This window comes from Toxorhynchites rutilus, chromosome 1 (genome assembly GCF_029784135.1).
Source record: "Toxorhynchites rutilus septentrionalis strain SRP chromosome 1, ASM2978413v1, whole genome shotgun sequence".
Classification (NCBI taxonomy): Eukaryota; Metazoa; Arthropoda; class Insecta; order Diptera; family Culicidae; genus Toxorhynchites; species Toxorhynchites rutilus.
The window spans coordinates 206162703-206185592 of record NC_073744.1 but is presented as its reverse complement, the minus strand read 5'-3'; the positions used below and the strand labels follow the sequence as shown (position 1 = coordinate 206185592).

At 38.8% G+C, this 22890-nt stretch overlaps 1 protein-coding gene across 13 annotated transcripts in view; it reads right to left on the bottom strand.

Moving 5' to 3' along the window:
• The window catches only part of LOC129769360 (uncharacterized), a 91809-nt gene extending 76882 nt beyond the window's left edge, over positions 1-14927 (bottom strand). Inside the window, exons 1-2 of one of the 13 annotated variants that reach the window (XM_055771586.1) lie at positions 13681-14927; positions 7932-8650 (exon numbers count right to left, since the gene is read on the bottom strand). The gene's annotated coding sequence lies outside the window, so the exon portion shown is untranslated. The other 12 variants (XM_055771594.1, XM_055771613.1, XM_055771637.1 and 9 more) reach the window with 12 other exon arrangements.
• Positions 14928-22890: the final 7963 nt, after the last annotated feature.

The window sequence follows — 22890 nt, the reverse complement described above, 5'->3', positions numbered from 1 at the left end:
CACCCATCAAATTTCATACAACAAATCGTACTCGGTTTTTGATAATATTCATCAGAACTTCCTTTAACTTCAACTCGTTTTCAATAATTTAGGAATGCTTCAAAAGTGCTGTTTTTTGAAGAAAAAAAATGTGACTGGCTATGAAAAAGGGATTTATTTTGAGAATCCTAAGCGTCGAAAATCTCGGGTAAATCCTGGGAAATCATCAAAACCGGTTGCAAGGTAAAATCGGTATAATTGAAAGATAATGCTGCATGTTTGATGAGATCGAAACGGTTTGATCTACAATTAACCTCTCTATAATTTTAAAACCGTTGATACTGAATGCCGCGAATGCTACCAACAACATATAATTAATTTGAATCGATTTTTGGGTGAGAGACGACCAGAGTACAATAAAAATGAACACAAAGTCATTTTGTTGTATAATAATGCTCCACTGCAAAACCGGTCAAGGAAACGATTTAGTCATTTGACTGGGAAGATCTTTCGTTTTTTTTTTTTGCTCACTCATCAGATTTGGCTCCTTCCGACTACCACCTATTTACATCGATGGGAAACGTACTTGTTGAGCAGCGCCCTTCAGTTCTTGCGAAAATTACGGAAAATGGGTTGATAAATTATTTGCTTCTGAAGAGGAGCAGTTCAGTTTTGAGCGAAAGCCACAGACTGCCAGAGAGATGTGAAAAATGCATAGCCGACGGAAAAGTATTATCTTCTGTACTTCTCGCCAATTTCGATATTTTCCTCATTCGAAAATGCTCCAGAAAGTATAATTAGGACTTGGCGATGTAATATTCCTCTCCATGGAGTTGATGGAATTCTGCAATGACGTAGATTTCGTCATCCATCACGAGGAAACACGATTTGGTGAACAAGTACGCGTAGAGCTTCCAGCACGGGTTTTCGTGGTGACTTTTTGTTTTTTTATCGTTTTTTTATGTTTTTTTTCGATGCCCTTTGTAAACATGTAGTCCAGAAAATTTCATAGTTTTCTGGGAAAAACAGAATAAGCACCGTTTTAAGGCGAATTCCAGACAACAATATGTCTATTATGTATATTTCTTCAGGCACACATGTGTTTTCTCATCCTTAAAATGTTCACCGGACGGCGTAATAGTAAATCTGAAAGTGAGGAAAGTAGTAACGACGAAAAAGTGCGAAGCGTTAGAAGAAAAGTTTCGAGTATTATCTCATCCAGTTCCGATTTGGATATTGAGGAACTATACGCAAGAGAAGACCTGGACGATATGTTAGAAGAACTTACTATAGACGACATAAAGATATTGATTTTTCAACGATACATTTAAAATGTAATTTTTCACAAATAAGTATGTTCTACTAGTCAAGCCATTTCGTTTGATACCCATATTGATGAATTGAAAAGAATGTCCCATTTTGTGAAGGCGGTCATTTTGGATTTTCGTTTTTCATACATAACTGTGTTCTACTAGCCAAGCCCTTTCATTTGATACCCATATTGGTGGGGTTTTGATAAAATATGTAATCCGCCATTTTGTAGCGGCCGTTATCTTGGATTTTCAAGATCATAGAATACGCAGCTTTATAACGACAGGAGAGATAAAGGCGTGCTCCAAATTTCAGATCAATCGGTCAACAGGAAGAAGAGCCAATTTCTATTTATGTGGGACAACCTGCAGATAAATATACAAACATATTTACAGCACGTAATCTATATATATATATATATATATATATAAAAATGGAGTGATGTCTGTCTGTCTGTCTGATTCTTATAGACTCGGAAACTACTGAACCGATCGACATGAAAATGGGTATGTAGGGGTTTTTGGGGCCGGGGAAGGTTTTCGTGATATTTTGAGACCCCTCCCCCCTCTCTAAGGGTGGGCTGCCATACAAATGAAACACAAATTTCTGCATTACTCGGAAATTAATCAATCAAACGAAACCAAAGTTGGCATGTGAAAGTTTTAGGGTGCAATAAATGTTTCTATGATGGTTTGACAGTCCTTCCCCCACTCAAAGGGGGGGCTGCCATACAAATGAAACACAAATTTCTGCATTACTCGAGAATTAATCAAGCAAATGAAACCAAATTTGGCATGTGGAGGTTTTAGGATGCAATAAATGTTTCTATGGTGTTAAGATACTCCTTCCCCATCTCTTAGAGGGGGTTGCCGTACAAATGAAACACAAATTTTTGCATTACCCGAGAATTAATCAAGCAAATTAAACCAAATTAGGCATATGGAAACTTTAGGGTGCAATGAATGTTTCTATGGTGGTTAGATACCCCTCCCCCCTCTCTTAGGGGTGGCTGCCATACAAATAAAACACAAATTTCTGCATTACTCGAGAATTAATCAAGTAAATGGGCGGGACGAAGTTTGCCGGGTTAGCTAGTTCTAAATAAAACCATTTAAAAGTATAGAGTTTGAGCTTGGGTAGACTGTACAATTCGTAGTTGCTCTCCCAGGAAATACACCCGTTACCCAGATCTGGGTGACGGGGCAATCAAGGTGTTAAAAATCGCCCGTGTATAATGCGCTGAAACGTTTCTGTTATTCGGATGGATCATAGGAAGCATCGTAGTGAAACTTATGATTGAAAGCTGAGGTTGAAAGTATTGAGAACAATTAGGGCAAATACGGGACTCTCGGACTACGACATCGCCAAAAAACACAACTCTAACCGAACTACCATCCGGAGAATCCGTATGGGAGATGGTTATCATCATATATCTGCCTGAAAGCAATCGAACAGTACGCTGAAGCAAAATCTGGTGACCAAAAGATACGCTTGAAAGTTGTACAACAAGGTTTTGATGAAGCACGAAGGATGCATGCTGATGGAAGACGAAACGTACGTGAAGATGGATTTTGAACAGTTCCCAGGCCTTACATTCTATGACGCCACTGCCCGAGGAGATGTTTTCAGCAATTTTGAGTTCGTTTTCACCGATCAATTTGTTTGAAAGTTCTTGATTCGGCAAGGGTTTGCATCCGCGGACAGAAAACCACAATTCTCGCCACAAACAAGACAATGGACTCGATATTCTATGAGAAAGAGTGCCTGCAGAAACGTCTTCTTCCGTTTATTAAAGCCCACAAAGGTCCGGTGAAGTTTTGGCCAGATTTGGCAAGCTGGCACTACAGTCGAGAGGTACACTGACAATGGAGACGATTACATTGAATTACATTGCGACCACACCCACCTGTTTCCTACCTATCAGACTCAACAACTTATGAGCCGGGGCAACAGCTTTACTTCCCTCCCAAAGGAAGACGTAACCAGAGATTTTCCGCCTCAGAACATCCTAACGACGCCAGCTGTGATTGAACCCAGGCCGCTCGGGTTGTGAGGCTGTTACGCTAACCACACAACCACTGGCGCTGTCGTGTTGGACAATTCTCATGCGGAAATAGAAGAAGGGTGCCAAAGTGACTCGGGATGATGCATACATTAAGCGATTATAGAGTAAAATGGCCGTTGAGGTTGACCAACAGAAAGTCCAAACTTTGATGGAGGGCATCCGAGGAAAAGTACAAAAATTCATGAAAACTGTACCAGAATATTTTTTTCTGTAAAAAATTTAATAAATTATCTGTATTAAGATATATAAAACTTTTTTGTACCTTGAACCAATCCCGCGATACAAGTGGATTCTAAAAAATCAAGCTTTATAGTATGAACTGTTATCAAAATTGAACCTGTTTTACTGACAATTTCAGAATTTTTACTAAAAAATACTAAACGATTACTAAATTCTTATTTGTATGTGCTTACCACCATAACCGAATGACGATTCAGTTTCTCTTAAAATTATCAAAACCAGCACACATTTAGAACCATATAAATATGCGCACCAATATTTCGCTCGAAACATACTCTTAATTGATTTCAATTATGACATGGTTCAGACCTGGTTAAATTATTAATTCAATATCTTCTGACATCTGTAGGGTATCGCGCAATATTCCATTTAATAATTTGGTCATATTATATGCAAGTCTTGTATATTTTCAGATGAGCGTGCATAAATTTCACAATAGTACGGTGATGAAACAGGCGTTCGGCGGTCAACGATTCGATAACATTGAAGAAATTCGTGACGCAGTTACATCGTACTTCAAAAAGTTGTACGCTACGCACTTCACGCTCGGAATAGAAAAAATCGTGCCACGCTGTGAAAAATGCCTCGAACGTTACGACGATTATGTAGAAAAATAGAAAATGAAACGTAAATTACGAAAATCACCTTGTTTTTTGTCCTAACTTTATTTTTCCGCGATTTCTGAGGCACTGAAACTTTTTATTTTTTGAACGACCCTCGTAATATACACTATATTTGGCGACGAGGAGAAGGAAAGCGGATCCGTTGAAGGTAAATATGATGTATTATTATTGTTTTTGAGTATGGGTGGAATTGATCAGGGACATAGTGCTAGTGCAGAATATGCATGAAATTCTGCATTCAAGAGCCTAATGGCAGCTATGGAGCTAAACTTGATATATAGTGCTAGTTACAGTATTCAGTGCTAGAGTGCATGGATAATTTTTTTCTATCAACTAGAGCTAGTGTGCCTAGAAATCATGCAATGTCTAGTGCTGGAGAGCCATGTTATAGTAATATCCAGCACTAGAGTGCCTGTATATTCTAAAAAAAACTAGAGCTAGAGTGCCTAGAAATCGATTATGTAATGTCTAGTGCTGGAGTGCCTAGAAACAATCATGTAAAATCTAGAGTTAGAGTGCCTAGAAAATAATTATATTTAGAGCTGGAGAGCTTCGAATATATCTATATCATATATATATTGCCAATGTTCAGGTGCGAGGCAGATCGAGACTGCAAAGCTGGAGAGTGGCGAGACTGGAAAGGGTCTCTACAATCCTATTTTGATTCGTATAACATCACCGACCAGAAAATTATGCGTGCTAAAATGCTGCGCTTGGGAGGAATTCAGCTCCAGAAGGTTTTTCGAAGCCTTGAATGCACCGAAGAGTTTTCGATTATTCTTATTGAAAAATTGAAGCGAATTTAATCACAGTTAAAACCTGGGATGTTCTCAAAGGCAAACGAAATCAACGTTCAAGAATGCGTAAGAGGAAGCAACAGAATCTTGAAGTCGTACGGCAGTGATACTCCGTTGGAAATCTTGGGATTTTCCAAGGCCATCGTGAAAATAGGATCTCGTTCAGTGGAAGCAGAGTTTTCGTAGTACCAGTCAGCGTAACTTGTTGGGCGACACTACTTCGAAGCAACCTGGTGTTTTGAAAGTTGGTCATGAAGTGAATCGGGTGATGAATAGTGACGATACAAATATGCCGTTTTCGAAAATAGTTGATGTACGTGTGCATGTCAAGATGGTTCCAGAAATTACTCCATGTTTCCAACCGTTGCATCGCATTCCTATTCCTCTGGAAGTGGCCGTAAATATGAAGCTAGACGAACTGCTAAGAAGGGATATAATTGAAGCGAAGATGGGACCTGCTACGTGGGTAACGCCACTTTCTTTCTTTCTTTGTTTTTAAGAGGCTTTAAACTTTGCAGTTCATTCGCCTCTAAACGCCACTTGTGGCAGCCAAGAAAATGAATGGAGATGTACGTTTATGAGTGGATTTGCGGCGCGTCAACCAAGCTGTGATACGAGATCGACATCCGATGCCCATCATCGAGGAAATTTTGATAAGAATTGGGAAAGGGGAATTTTGGACCGTTTTGGTCATAAAAAATGCACTTTTTCTGCTAGAGCTGGATGATGATACGCGAGACATCATGAATTTTATTACTCATCGTGGTTTATACAGCTTTAAACGCCTGCCTTACGGTTTGGCTACCGCGCCAGAGATTTTCCAAAGGGCTATGGACGAAATTCTTGCCTTCAATTGATATCTGGAAAATGTAGTGGTAGAAGGAAGCACTGTGGAGGAGCATGATGGTCGTTTGAACAAGGTATTGTAATCGTTTTATTTTTATTTTATCTTGTTTTCTAATAAATCAGTTGTAAGTTAAAAAAAGGATTGAAACAAATAAAACTTAATATAACAGTTTCTCATAACGTTGGTGTAAGTAAAAAAAAATCGGACATTGAATAAGTAAAAAAATACCGACATTGAGTAACCGGTCAGTTTCATTTACTTATCTTTATAATAATCAGTTACATAAATGAACAGCACATTTTATCATGCGTTATCAATATAAACAATACTTCTTCAGTCTAAATGGTATCCAGTCGATGATTTACGATTTAGATGCAGCTGTTGTACAGAAATTTTACTGCATATTTAGCTGTTTAATTTATATTGCGAACATCTATTTTGAATACTTAACCCAAGCTCAATAAAACACATCGATTTTTTTTCTAAACTTATTCCATATTTAATTATTTATTAATCTTTAAATTTTAATATATTTGAGTTTTTAGGAAATTAGTTTAGTCATGTCAATAGTCAATAGTCATGTTTATCTATCGGTATTAGAGCCAAAACTATTTAAATTATAAAACTTATGATTTTTGAAGCTGAAGCTGGTCAATGAAATTAAATGAAGGCTTTAAAATACCTTTCAGTTGTTTTTTTTTCTATCAATATCTTCATGTGATGGTTAGTTCATTGGAATTTCTTCCAACCCCTTTTTGTTTTATCCGACAACAACTGAAACTATCGACGGAGACGTTTTGACTATTAATACTACAGACAAAGCATGTGGTGGTTGCGTCTAGCTATACGAACAAATGGTCATTGAAACGATTAATTTTCCGCATAAATAGACGCAAACGTTTTCAAAATAGAAAAAATATGTTTTAATCCGCAAAATCTCCTAGGCTCTCTTTTTGCCGATAAAATCCACCAACTGGACAGATCCTTTCATTGGAAATTTGCATGGTTCTGCTTGTAGATAAAAAAAACAACAAAAATGAGTTTTCCCAACACTAATGGTGTTGGTGATTACGTCTCCTATGCAAACATGGGCAGTAATGGTCTACATTATCCCAAATTGCATCGTATAATAGAAGAAGCGAATTCAGAAGCAAATTTTGAGAATCGTTTTACTCGTTTCAAAGAAGTCCAGGACATAGATCCACCATTATGCCATAAAGTAACATCGAAAAAATATTGTTGGAATGTCATGATGAATATTATATGAACCTTGTTCATTGGAATATGCGTTTTATGTCATGACGATCTTTGATTTGAAAACTTGAATTTGAGTACGGGTAAAATTTTTGACTCCGTTATGTAGCCACAAACGGCCTAATGCTAAGACCTCTATTTCAACAGCAATAAAAGAATATCCATGAACTGTCAAGGCTCTATTTTGGTTTTCATAAGTTTCATCATTTGCCGTAATCGAATAAGAAGTCCACGAAAATATGTCATTATTGAAAGTAATGACAAAAGTTGCTTGTCAATTAGGATTAAGTCACCCAATTCAACGACAAAGTTTACCGGCATCTTGCCGCCGTTGAGCGGAAACTGAAAACATAATCTTTCTTGCGAAACGCACGTCGCTGGAAATGCCCGGCATGTCATTCAAATCCAATCAAGCGAACAAGGAGCGGGGGCAAAAACTGCGGCTAACTACGGGCAGGGTCATCATTCCTCATAAAATCGATTGTTCAAATCATTAGCATGGAAAGTTTGCGGTACATTTCTAGCGAAGTATGTAGCAAGTTAAATTTGCTGCTAAGTGTAGCATCGGTTTTTGGGTGTTCACAAATGAGAAAAACATCTGGAATTATGGTATAACATGTCCATCCCACCCAATTCATTCTGACAGCAGACAGATGGCAATCCGTACCGCAATTTTCATTTTTTTCTGAAACACCAAGCTGCTCCGTAAAAAACCAGATAAACAATGCTGCGTCTCCATTGAAATTTTCTCGGTAATAAATCTCGTTACAAACATTAAAATGTTATATGAGTCATGGTATTAGATATATGCTTACCTTACATCTAATCCGTTTCAACACCCCCACCAATAAATCAACAGGACAACTCAATCACTCGGATTGTGTCTCTCCAGCTTAATAACGCCACGTTTTGTTTTGTGTTCACTTCAATAGTATCCTCTCCTATCGTCTCAAACGTTTGCTTCATGGCGTTCACGCCGTCGTGTTGATATTTATCATTCCATATGCTTTTAGCCTACTACTACTTGTTTGCCCCGGACTGCTGCGATTGCAAAGCACGACGCGACGCCTCAACTACGTATACACAAACACACATCCACCGTAAACTGAGCGACACTCTTTACGTGCGAATGGCAACGCTGACGAATTCTATTTTAGTTATATAACGTGATTTAAACATTTTTCTTCATGTTGCGCTCGACTTGCTGCGGTACATTGCTCGCTCTGTATGCTAAAATCTCATTCTGGTTCTGTTCGTTTTCTCCTTCGCGTTCTTCGGCATTAGCGAACACATCCTCTGCATTCCCTCTTCACCCAAACAGCGAGGCGAAACTTTAATAGATATTTTAATTTTTTAATACTCACTTAATACTGTTTTTCTTTTCAAACCGACTTTTTCGCACCTTTCTCTGTCATTCTCGTCGGAACGTGAACTTCTGGTTTTGACGCGGGTGCTTTTTGTTTTCTTATTGTTTTTTTTTCTTCTCTGCCTCCGTCAGCGTTTCTTTAGCGTTTGCTTCAGCAGAAATTTCACACTTAAAATAATAATCTTTTAATTTATCGGCATCCTGCGAATTCCCCGGTGCGCTGTTGCGCCCTCTCCCGAACGCCAATAGTCGGGGGAACCCTCCAGATGGAGTAGTGTCCTTTATCGTGGTATTTCGCACATCCTTCCACTACGATGCCTTGTGACCCCCTCTTCATGCCAGAACTGCTCGAGAGCTCTCCATCAGGGAGACATGACATGGGGAGGGGGTCATTTCCCTCAAGAGCTGTTCAACAGGATCGTTGTGTTTAGTCAACAGCTTCTCGGCTCAACCACCGGATCAAAGGAAACCGTCTCTCTGGAAAGATTAAATTTTGACGCCCGACTGAGTGTGGATGATGGATGGAAAGGGTAGCTTTCGAGGTGAGAATCCACAAAAACAATTATGTAATTTGTTTCAGGCCCGAAAATCCGTTGCTATTCCATAAGTTTGCGAAAGGGAAAGCATATTTGTGACTGGAAAGCTTCATGTACTGCTGCAGTCCGTTGACTCTCATAACTTGCAACTATTGGTATTCGTGTGGGAATATAGCCCTGAGATAAGCTAAGAAACATCAGTAACTGAGAGAGGGAGCGATGTCATACAAAGATTGCAAACAAGAACGATGGAGTTGCTATGTATATGGATGGTCCATTGCTTATCGCTGGGAGAGAAGTGGTTAGCGGTATTTTTCCCGTTATCGACGATTTTTTTAGTTTAGTTTAGTTTAGTATCACATATCTAAGACCGTGAAAATAGAACCAGCGGAATCGAGCAATATTGTGAATTCCGAAATGTAAAATCACAATGGGATCTGTGGTCTCATAATGACACACTTCTCTTAGCTTTCGCGATATTTATGACTAGCTTCGGCCTCGAATTTGAGGTTTCCGAAAAGTTCTGAAATGTAACCTGTTTTTCCACGGTTCCGAATGACACCGAACCGATTCCGTACCGATTGATTCCTTTCATTCACGCTAGTCAACATAGTGATTAGAACACTGCTCATTGATATATTGAAACATGATTTATTACGTTAGATCAATTTCCTGAAAACACGACCATTAACATCTTGTTTATTTTTTATAAACGTTAGATAATAAGTAATTGAATCTGATGATAAACGTTTTTTGGAAGGGAATGAAGGGAAGGAAGGGAATGTTTATTCCCTTTTTCATTCTTCGCTTTATTAATTTGACTATCAAATGAGAAGTCCACATTTCAGAAAATGCTTTCTGTTGTGATGCGAGCATCAAACTCCTTCCTGCTAGTCTGAGCTGAGTGTTTTCTCTTATTATGTGTGCTTTTTTGTTTGCGCATTGAAATCGATTCTGTCAGCGGAAAACAAGCTGAAATCCGTTCAACATTTGATTATCGATGGGGAAATCCTACAACGGCACGAAGATTGAAGTGAGATCCGTTAACGAAGAGCATATTTTGCAAATATTTCCTTTCCAAGCTTTCAACGGAAACCTTTTCTTCGAATTTCACTTTACACGAGTGATGCTATGAATTGTTTCGCTTTTTTGGGTCTCGTTATGTAAATCATTCGACATTTTCTCCATATCCAAAATCGATAAATGATAGAAAAATCGAATTTCGTTCGTATGAGGTGCGTCACAACGGGTCATCTCTGTTCTTGAGAATATCGAAACGATTTTGGATTGGATTTCCTATCCCTCAGTATGATATTTTGCTTTCATAGGCAAATGAATGTTGTTGCGTATCGTGACCGGAATAAATCGCCGCAGAAAACATCTGCAACAGCAACCGCTCAGGAAAAGTGTAGTAATGTTGTGGCGCGGGAAAACCGTCATGGGTACAAATACCTCACAGAAAAAAGCGTAATTTCAATTCTAAATTAATTTTTAAATTTTCCAAATTTATTCTGAGGTCAATGTAATGGGGGCGGAGTCCCCATTTAACGAGGATGAGGAATCGAGGCGGCCCAAGCCGCCAAGAGGACGCGATCCGAGTCGACCGCCGCCCCGTCGTCAGAAGCGGCGGTCTCTCGCACACAAGCCTGTGTTTCACTAATTGCCCGGTTAGTTTGAAACATAGGATACGATCCCTTAGCAAGATCCGACCGAGCTTTATCGGACGTCGGACGACTGACGCCCGGTTATTTTTTGTTTTGAAATATATCATTGGAATTCAAAACTATTGCACCTCAATCTGAAGAAATTTCCACAGTTATAGGTATTTTGGTTTGGACATTTAGCGCGCAGAACCATAACTCGTATGCTCACGCGCGGTATAACAGACCATCTCATGATGTTTTTCCCACGCCACTATATTTCTACCCGACTGCATTTTTTCTGAGCGGTTGTTTCTGTTCAAGTTGTTTTCTGCAGCGATTTATTCCGGGAACCTTTACGTATGCCACTTAAGCGATGCCAAACCTACTAGGATACGAAGACCTATTATGGAAAAACCACGTAGGTGACGTACAAATAGAACCCCTACTGAACTGACAGAAGCCAACATATCGAGTTCCCCACTGACATTTTCCCTTTGTTTATCCTTGAATCAGGGTCCCCACTGACAGTTCTGCTTGAGATTTTGATAACAATCTTAGCACCAATCACAGCACCCGGCTGGGAAGAACTGATTCTAACGGAGTGAAGTTGGTTGCGTTTAAAATGGTAAAGAGAAATGTCAACGTTGACGAAGAAAAAACAGGGCCTGACCACGAACACCACTTCACGGTGAAAACGAAATGGAGTGTATATAACCTTGCATACACTTCATTTCGTTTTCACCGCGAAGTGGAGTTCGAGATCAGGCACACAATCTGTTTCGATTTTATTCCATTGAGTATAAGTTGTAATGAATTTGAACAGTTGACGTTAGTGGCACTTAAACGTATCGGGCACTGCTTAAACTTTTTTTCTTTGTTCATGCGCCAATGTTGTTCTGTTGTTTCCAGTGCGTATTATTGTTCAGAAGTGTGAACAATGTTTCTATTCCTGTTCCGAACATGTCATCGTTTTGCCAACAGAAATGCACTCACCGGAAGCTTCGCTGTTTAATTTTCATTTGAAGAAAAGAGCTGCAGAAATTCATCGAATGATGTGTGATGCCTACGGGGATCGTGTTTTATTAATTTCAAATACACAAGCGACAAACAGTTTGAAGGTCTTCAACGGTTGAAGACAATGAATTGAAATCTCAAGAGAAAATTGCCAAATGTTTCAATATTGGCAGTAAAGATAAACTTGATATTCGAAGGCAAACTGCCGGCGAAAGTCATGTAAAGCTTCCACAATTTTATGAGGTCCAGGTATGAAATGCACATTGACCAATTGCAAATGCAAATTACACGGGTAGTTCTTCACAGGCATGAGGCGTGGTTTTTTTTCACAATAATTCAAGACGATAAAATATACGACAAACATACAATACATAAGGTCTTTCGAGCTGGAGAGTGCAAAAAATGGAACATATTGCGAGGATATCAGACAGATGTTATTCACATTGAGTATGTCTGGGGACTAAATAATGACAGTGATTGACATAACTGGAGCAAAAGCTAGCCAGAATAATGGAAGGGCGAAGGATCTAAAATGCAGGTCCCATCTGTACGACATTCTAATCGAATACGATGATACTCTGCAGTAAATCCTTTAGAACACTAATGTGAAAACCGTCTGACGAGACGGAACTGAATCCATACGGACACGATTTCTTCGAATTGTAATAATGAAATCTGTATCGTATCATTTTCTGATTTCTGTAACCTCTTTTCTAGTTCAGATTGACTCGGAAGCTATCAGTTTACACTTCCATCTTTGGTTTTTGATTATAGTAGTCCCTGAAAGCGCTGCGCATCACCAGCCACAATGTTGTAAAAAAAGTGTGGATCGTTCTTTGGCACCCTGACATTTAGCCACCATTCAAATTTCGCTGAAGTGTTCCATTATATTCAACTACCTTTTCAATAATATCAATGACTTCAATAATAGAACGTTCAGGTTTGCTAGCATATTCATTCAAAATAACGTATTCACATCCATTCCAATGCACATGAAGCTTGGAACATTCAGAATCCGGAATCATTGTTCATTTTATAGCCGCGATCGTAGCAGGCGTATCTGAAATCTTTTGACAGCAATTTTCATGCTTTATGCTTTTTCGACACTAAAAATCTGATCGGTTTTGTTTTGAAAAAGTTGTCCAGGATGGAAGCTGAGAGAAGAAATTTGATTTTGGACATCCACATGAAAATTCCGACATGGTCAGGTCCTAAAATTGCGAAATCTCTGAAAGTGGTAAATCGACCGTGTATGATGTGCTGAAACGTTTCCGTGACGTTTCCGTTTCCATACAACTGTTATTCGGACGGATTAGAGGACGCGTCGTAGTGGAACTTACGATCGGAAGCTGAGGTTGAAGTTATTGAGAACAATTAAGGCAAACACGGGACTCTCAGACTACGATATCGCCAAGAAAACACAACTCTAACCAAAGTACCATCCGGAGAATCCGTATGCGAGAAGGTTATCGTAATTTCCGTCCCTGTAAGTAACCAAATAGGACGCTGAAGGAAAATCTGGTGACCAAAAGATGCGCTCGAAAGTTGTACAACAAGATTTTGACAAAGTACGAAGGATGCATGCTGATGGTTGACGAAACGTACGTGAAGGTGGGTTTTGGACAGTTCCCAGACCTGAAATTCTATGAGACGACTGTCAGAAAAGATGTCCCCATCAAATTTGAGTCTGTTTTCGCTGATAAATTTGCAAAGAAATTCATGATTTGGCAAGGGATTTGCAGCTGTGGACAGAAAACCAAGGTTCTCGTTAAAAGCAAGGCAATGGACTCCAAAATGTACAACTATTTTCTTTGCATTGCTTGGTTTTTCAAAATGGTTCTTCAGCGTATGAGACTTACTGGAGTTTCTTCAGTTATTTCTAGCCACCACTTTTTTATTTTACACGACATTTAAATTTATCCCTCAATATTTTTTCACGGCCATTACATGGTATGTTATATAAATCGATATATTTTTTTATTATCCAAAATATATCCTCTCATACCGTTTGTGGTCATACACCGAAATCCATCGACATGCATGAATCGCAAGTAACGATTCAGTTTTGTAACATTTCACTGCACGCACTTTTGTTCAATAATTTATTTTTGTTAATATTATTGTCGTTGTTTTCGTTGTTGTGGCATTTATCAAATATCGAACGGAATTCTTTTCACGTCCACTTCACGCTCATTTCGATGCAACGAAACACATGCATCAGTGGCAATCTGTCGATTGTAACTTTATGTCACTGACCGAATATAATCAAACATTTTGATACTTTTACAATCGATCTCTGTTCCTCAGCATGGTTTTCCGCAACAAAACTAATACCATTCATATGACGGAAATTGGATGAACATCCTGGAATCTGGAATCCTATCAAACATAGCCCCTTCTCCTTTCTGCATCCAATGAAGGGACATGAACAATACAGACGTCAGAAGCTATCGTTTTCTTGGTCTCGTAAGTGCCCCTGCAACTAAACTGGTTGCAACCACCTCTTCTCACTATCAGCAATAATAACAAAAAACGCACTCCCACTCTCTAAGACTAGCTTAGCTGCCCACAGCTCCCGTTAGATGCACTTTTGTGCTCACTGATTTGGATTTTTTTCTGCATCCTTCTCTGCGTTCGCAACGATGCTTCTTCTTCTTCTTCGTACATGCACCCCTCTCAAAACATTCACTCACGCAAAAGGTTGGTCTTTACCTTTTTGAAAATTTTTCCCCAATCAACACTTGATCGTCATACCTCACTTGAACTTGATTTCACGCATTCCTTCCTCGTCGCCAAAGCGATAACGGGCCTCGCGTCAGTTTTGGCAAACACAAAAAAAAACACTTGACAGAAATGTTCTTTTCTTAGACAGACGACATTCCTCTCTGTGTGCGGCAATGTGTAGTCCCGTATTCACCAGCTCACACATACAGACGCGTCAGCACAAATACCCTGTGACTGCCCAAACCGATGGGAATGACCACGCACACGTCCGCACCAACTACTCACTACGAGCTGCAGAAGAATATTTTTAAGGATACTTTTCGATCTTTTCCTTTCCGATGGTTATCCAATTAGAGTACGACCGGACCGGGTAACACTAGTACACCCACACCTAACCCGAGTCTGCGATAGCTCCAAGCCTACAGGAGTCAAACGGGATATCCTTGCTGACGACGGTCACGGGAACGACGACGACAACGCAAACAACGACGGTGGCTGCTCATGACCAGCACTCAAATACTTCTGCCAAGACACATTCTCACAGAATCCCACCGAAACGGAGATGACGAGTTTCTACGGGAGCATCTCTCCTATTGAGAAAAATTACACGCTGTGAGAGCGTGACACTAGCGGAAAATCACTCTGCTCATTTCGAACGCCGAGCGAACGACCGCTTCCGTTTGAATGGATGCTGCGAACAGCAGTAACGAACGGAACAAGTGAAAATGAATACAGAACATTTATAAAGGGAAAATGATTGAATTTACACACCGTACCGAAAGCCCTGTATTCTGTGCTCTTCTTGGCCTTGCCTGTCCGGTGGGAGGGATGAAAATTATGAACACACAGAAAGGAAGTGGAAAGCCCTCCCCGGAGATGAGCGCAGGAGATGCCTACTATGATGGGTTTGGGCCTATATGTAGCGTAAAGCGTCTATCGTCTATCACACCGATTCCAAGAAAGGCAGTTCTGACCCGAGCACCAGCGGACGGACAAAAGTGAGAGTAAAGTAATTGGTCTCACGATAACGATTTTGAAGTTCGTAGCGGAAACAGTTTATGTATGAAGATGTACACGGAGATGTTTCTACATTCCAACAGCGACAATAGCAAGCCACCAACCAAAGTGTCTCCATCAAAATAGATTTAATTTGAGTAAGCAACAGTGCGCCTCCTTTGAGAATATTGTACGCTGTGTTTATGTTAACTTCATAATTAAACAGATGTAAATTGAAAAATCAGATTGTTTTCTCTATAACAGCCCATGGTACCATATACTTCTTTTAACAATTGCTTCAAATTAATTCGTCCAGCTAAATGTTAATAGGAGTCCGATGAAGTTTTGTGGTTTATTTTGTTTATTTAGTTTAGGAAATGCATACGACATCTTATGCAAACAAACAAATACTTTGCTTCATTTTCGCATAGATTAGCATATCAGGCTACTACATTTGACCTGAGCGCCAGGGGGAATAATTTGCAGTAGGAAGTATTTCTTAAAATTGCTTTTATAATCAGCACACGCGTACACTACAAAAATCAGATCTGTACAAAATGTGTGCACTTAAATGATAATAAACAATAAAAATATGATATAAAAACAATGCCAACGGCTCGACTTTTGAAAAAAAAAAACAATTTTATTTAGGACTAACTGACCTGGCAAACTTCGTCTCGCCCAAAATTGATTTTTTGTTATAAATACCTTTAAACATTCACGTTTTCTTACTAAGCGCACCTTCATGAGCCCAATCGCAGAACTGGGCATTGACTGATCTTCTAATTGATCTTTTTTTGCTGATCTAGCCGAGCCACTTTCTGTCATCTTTACCCGATCACTCAATGATGGAGTATTTCCTGAAATTTGGAAGGAGTCTTTCATGTTTCCTGTCTTCAAAAACGGTGATAAACGAAACGTCAGGAACTATCGTGGAATAACAAGTTTGTCGGCTGCGTCCAAGCTATTTGAGATCATCGTCAGTGAAGTTATTCTTACTCAATCCAAGCGTAACATCTCTACCGATCAGCACGGCTTCATGCCCGGCAGGTCGGTCACCACGAATCTGTTGAACTTCACCAACACCTGCATTACTGCTATGGAGGGCAAGGCTCAAGTCGATGTCATCTATACCGATCTGAAGGCGGCTTTCGATAGGATCGACCACAACATACTATTGGCTAAACTATCACGTCTCGGATCATCTGCAAAACTCGTGTCGTGGATGAGATCATACCTGACGGAAAGACAACTGCGCGTTGAAATTCATGGCTGCGTTTCCTCGTGCTTCTGCAATTCTTCTGGAGTCCCTCAAGGAAGCAACTTAGGCCCTTTGTTGTTCATATTATTTTTTAATGACATTGCTGCGAAATTAGGGTTAAACTGCAAATTAATTTATGCTGATGATTTGAAAATATTCTGCATGATCCGTTCAGCTGAAGACTGCCAACGCTTGCAACATTTGCTGAATGTGTTTGTTGACTGGTGCCATCTAAACAAACTGATTATCAGCGTACCGAAGTGCTCCGTCATGACGTTCCATCGTTCCAAAAGTCCGTTACAGTTTGATTACTGCATCGACGGTGCTTTGCTTGAAAGAGTTGAAAAAGTTACTGATCTCGGAGTAGTGCTGGATCAGAAATTGAACTTCAACGCTCATTACACCTCAATCATTGCTAAGGCAAACCGACAGCTCGGATTTATTTCGAAGATTGCGAAGGATTTCACTGACCCATACTGCTTGAAGTCCTTATATTGCGCTTTAGTACGACCAATTCTCGAAACTGCAGCCGTTGTTTGGACTCCAAATGTGATTTTCTGGAATTTGAGGATTGAGCGTGTACAGCGAAGATTCATCCGGTTGGCCTTGCGTCATCTACCTTGGCGCGATCCATTGAATCTTCCTGCTTACCCGGATCGATGCAGACTTTTAAGCCTGGACACTCTTGAGAGAAGACGCAGAATACAACAGGCAATTTTCGTATCAAAGCTGTCCAATGGGGAAGTTGATTCTCCTCGGCTACTTTCATTACTGGACCTTCGTGCTGCTCAACGACCTCTCCGACAGCGATCTTTGCTACAGAACAGATTTCATCGTGCTTTATTCGGATACAACGAACCGCTGTCGTCGATGATTCGAACTTTCACATTGGTGGAGGATCTATTTGATTTCGGCGAGACATCCAGCCGCTTTAAAAACAGATTAACTAGTTCGTCGATTGTATAAATAATTGTACTATATTATTATATATTTATTCATTAAGACCACAGATGTCAGATGAATCAGATTTAAATAAATAAATAAATATATAAATTTCCTTTTACAATAGATTTCCTAGTACTTCCATAGTGACCAAAACTCGTCATTATAATATTGAATTATTTTCAGACACAATTCTCGTTCAGGATTTTTCAATCAGTTGCAAATAACATGTTTCTCCGCTACATGGAATGGCTTTTGGATACAGAAAATATGATAAAATAAAGACAGCTCAAATCAGACCTTTCCTTCCTCGAGTTTTGCGCTTATCAACACATACGGCAATTAATTTTCATTTATATAAATAGAAGAAGATATAGGAGTGCGTTTTATAACATTAACCCTTTCCCGTGCAACATCGAGTCTCACTCGTGGTGTACTTGCATAATATAGGTCGCTAGAACGCTCAGCAGTGTAGTGAAATCACTCGATGTATGACGTATTAAATAATACGGAAAGGGTTTAAATTTTCCACTTTCGAACAAAGATAAATTTCGTTAGCGCAAATATCAAATGGACTAACAACGCTAAAGAACATATAGGAATTGAATTTTCTAAATTTCCCATTTTCATTCAGAGTTTTCCGAAACTTTTCAATTTTCATGTTTGTCCCCGTCCCCCTTCCAGAGGAGTGTCAAACTACCAAAAAAAAATTTCGTTCCCAAAACCCCTCACATGCCAAATTTGGTTCCATTTGCTTGATTAGTTCTCAAGTTATGCAAACCACACCCTCGTGTCGAAAGACCTCAAAAACATTTATTGCCCCTTAAAACCTCCGTTTACTTGATTAATTCTCGAGTTGAGCAGAAGCTTGTTTTTTATTTGTATAGCAGACAATTTGATATGTCGATCATATGAATCGGTCCAGTAGTTCAAAAGTTATGAATTTTCGAATAAAAACATTATTAAAAAAATGGGAAAATATAATTTTTGAACCATCGGTTAACTTTGAAAAATCATAACTTCATAAGAAGGAAAACACCTCTCTGATTTTTGGATGCCATGTGAAAAATCCTCAGCTTTCCAGAGAAAATATTTAAAAAAAATACAGCGCGCTTGGTCCCAAGCCCATGAAATCTATGAAAATCAAATGCAATCAAAAATTATGAGAACAAAAACCAAAGTGTAATATTTTTTTTTCAAAAACAGATTGGTTTATTACCTTTGATATGATATGTCAACCATCTGAATCGGTCTAGTAGTTCAAAAGTTATGATTTTTTTTTAAAAAGTCATTTTTGGAAAAAAGGAGAAAAAATTGTTTTTTGGGACCGTCTAAAATGGAAATGGTCACACTAATAAAAAAAAATACGGGTTTAATGCTTCGCGATAAAGAACAAGATTAACACTTTTAACGGAAATCTGAGAACCATGGCTGTATACGTATGAACCGGAAACCCATCTCTTCGAATCGGATGGAAGACAGATGGTGTGGAGGAAACCAGGATCGGTGCTCCAGATTCGGCATTTGGTTACCAAAGTGAAACACGACGGCGACAGTCGGCTGATGTATGGTAAAATGGCAGTTTCTGGAACTGGAACCATGGAGTTTATCAATTTGGCGATGGACGAGATGACTTAATTGAACGTCCTAAAAGGTAACCTGCAGTTTTCCGTGCAGAAATTGGGTCTTCCTTGTGATTACTACTTTCAACAGGATTATGACCTGAAGCACACTGATCTCATCGTACGGGAGTGTCTGCTGTATAATGTCCCAATCAACTCAAAACACATCCGCAATCACCGAACTTGAGTACTATTGAATATCCATGGTCGAAAATCAAGAACCGCCTGAAGAATAAAAATCCAGTAAACAAAGTGAAACCCGAAACGGCGATTAAAGAACATTCCGTCTACAGTGACCAGAAATCTCACCGAATTGATGCCACGGCGCTTGCAGGAAGTGCTGGACGCCAAAGGGAGACATACCAAATACTAGGGGGTTGATTTTTGTTGTTTGTTGACATTTCTGAATTGATTAAAATTTAAAAAAATTGAACTGTATACTCAATTTTGCTGCATCTGAATTGAAGGTTTTGACGTAGGACTACGTCTTTCATTTCTGTATCGGGGTGTAAGTCCAAAGTTTCGAAAACGAGAGAGTGACGCTGGACTGCAAGGTTTTGGACGTTAAAACCTCTTTGCCGACTGAACGGAGTGGTATGATAATCATTTCATTCGAAAGACAAAATGTCCAAGAGTTAAATAATTGTTAATTATTGATCCGAAAACTGGTTTCAAAAGCTTTAAAATTGCTTTGAAATCAGGTTATTGAAACCGTATATAAACTCGCACATGTTCTGGAAATCTATTCATTCCACCCTGTCTACCTCATTTGCTTTAATCCATTGTTACCTCTATTCTCGTACCGTGAGAACTCGCTTCATTGAAAAAACTTAGAACCAGCCACAGAAGGGGTGAAGAAACCATATCGCTACCGACCGGGAACCGTAGCTTTGCGTGAAATTAGTCGCTATCGAAGATACCAATTTGTGTGCTATCCACACAAAACGCGTCTCTTTTTGTGTCTATCATCATTGTCACGGACAGTTGCGTGTAAAAATAAACTCCGTGAAGTGAAAGAGTTCATTCCCGTTTATAAGAGCCATGTCATTTGCAACTATTCGGACTCATTCCGTGAATCATTTGCTTGGTGCGTCAATTTGCTGAATCAATCGCTGGTTCCAAGATGAGGAGGAATACTTGGTTGCTCTTGAATAATGTAGTTGTTGAACATATGGGAATGTAATTTTATTTCCTCTTTCTATAAATTACTCTAGAGATAAAGCACGACTATCATGAGTTTAATAATCGATTTCTCGCATACTCTTGTACTCAGCTCTGTCTTACTCGTTTGAATAGTGAGAAGTATTTAGTATAGGTCAACGTTAGAATCATTTTTTAAGAATCATTTCTACAATTTTGATGAATAATAATATCTTCTATATCTCAGAATAAACTCGAATTTATCCATCTCATGATCAGTATAATCTGAGCTACTCCCATATATGAGATTCTGAAGTTTAATCCACTTATCCTTCCCATTCTCGTGTAATTTGATATACGGAACATGGGGTTTGATAAAATTATTTAAACAGAAACTGGTCAGTAGCGTCGGTCAGAAGCATAATTTTCATATGAAACATCTGATGAGTTCCAAGGAATTTGCCAAGAGCAGAAAATGATTCAGATTTTTTTTAGACGTATATCAAAATTATGGAATGAGAACTAAAGAATAATTTAAAAATTATTATTTTTAAGCTTTGCAATGATAGATTCATTTTTTTCTTACTTGAAACTTAAATATTTTTTCATTTAAAGTATGTCTTCAAAACAATATCGTTGAAAATATGTTTGTAAAACAAAAGATCAATGGCCTTATTCGATGTAACTATCTTCCTTATTCGGGTCTTGTCCACCAATTGAGAATGTTTGAATTACAAACTCTGCAATGTTGGAAAAACATTACAGTTATTATTTTATATTCAAAATATCAACAAATCAATATTATACTTCATTAATCATAATGATCGTTTTGGGCCAGTGGCCTCTATTGCCATTTTATGGGGTTGCAAATCTCTGTTAGTCTAATCCTTAAAATAGAAACAAAAATTTTCTATTCATTTAGGACAATCGAAATTATACCTTTCGCCATGTTTCAATCGGTATACGAGAGTTACATTTTTAGTCCTCAATTGCATCTCATAGCGCATTTATCGAATCCAAATAAACAAATTTACGTCCTCTGGATACGTCAAGATTTCGTTCTAAAAATGCCACCAAGCGGGTAAATTGCTGTTTGTTTATCTTTTCTTTCTTAAAAAGCAAGACAAGATTTAAAATGTTAGCAAAAATGCTAAATAAATCAGAAATTAAACTTACTCTATTCCGCGTGACTAGCTTTCACCATCTAAAACACAAGTGACAAATATACTTGTTTTCCCCCGTGACGTGACAGTATCGTGGTATTCATAATAACACCGAGTTCATTAAAGTTGTCACGACGGATGAACTCTTCCGGATTCTAACGTTGTATACAATTCACTTCGTTTTCACCGTGAAGTGACGTTCGTGATCAGACCCATTATCACCTGAGTACCTTAGTATATAATCTAAGACCCTTTTTAAGGATTAGAGTCACTAAAAAAAAGTTTCTGCAGACCGAATCAGTTCGGAGCATTTAGCGAAAATCGTGGTGTCGATGATACATCGATTCCGTTGCCGATTGACTATGGATTTGATAGTGAATAATACGAGACTAAATAGTGTAGCAGATATGGATTTGATAGTGAATGATACGAGATGAAATGGTGTAGCAGATATTATTGAAGTGGATATTATATTACATATCGAAGAAATCACATTTATGAAAACAGCGTTATACAATTATTTGTTTACGAATGCTGCAATCGATCATCGCTATAGGGAAGTTGGAATTGTTGCAAGGGGGTCTTTTTTTTGCTCTGTAATTCCGAGGAGGAATCCATGAGAACAAGCGTTAACTTCATTCGAAGGATGAAGGATTCGATATCTAAACCTGCCACAGATTTGCACCAGATGCATATGTGATCAAACGCGACTAGCATACAAGATCGAGCCAAATACTAGTAAAACAGATTGACCGTATTCAAACATTATTGTGTGAAGTTTGCGACCAACATTCTATGCGACGTTGTTTACAATAAATAAGTACGATCCAATCAATACATTTTTTGACGCAGGACTTCGTCTTACATTAAGGGTGTCAAATCCCATAGACTGTATATGATTTAAATTAATGGTGTGCTTTCCAGAACAGAGCTGTCAATAACGGGCAACTCATGCAGCCGCTAGAATAGAAACAACGAAGGGGAATAGCGAAAAGAGCGAATATTTCACTTGAAGTGCTTCTGGCATTGAAATTAACACAACCATCAGAGCCATGACCAAACCCATTAAACCTTTTCAGAGTCCCCGGAACGTTTTACTAAAGAGTTATTTATGAAATTTTTACGCATTCGCAAATAATATCCGAAATGATAAACCAAAAAATATATATATTGGGTAGTTCTACGTTCTAAGCGATCGTGTCTCGGATACATCCTCTCGAACTTTTTCATCCATTGGAATTAAGAAAACATTTTTCATGCAAGATGTGCGGAAGTGTCCTTTTGCGATTTACTGATTTTGAATTGACCTTATTTTGTGTTCGTGGCCGCAAACGATACTCGAATGTACACTTCGTAGTTGCTATCCG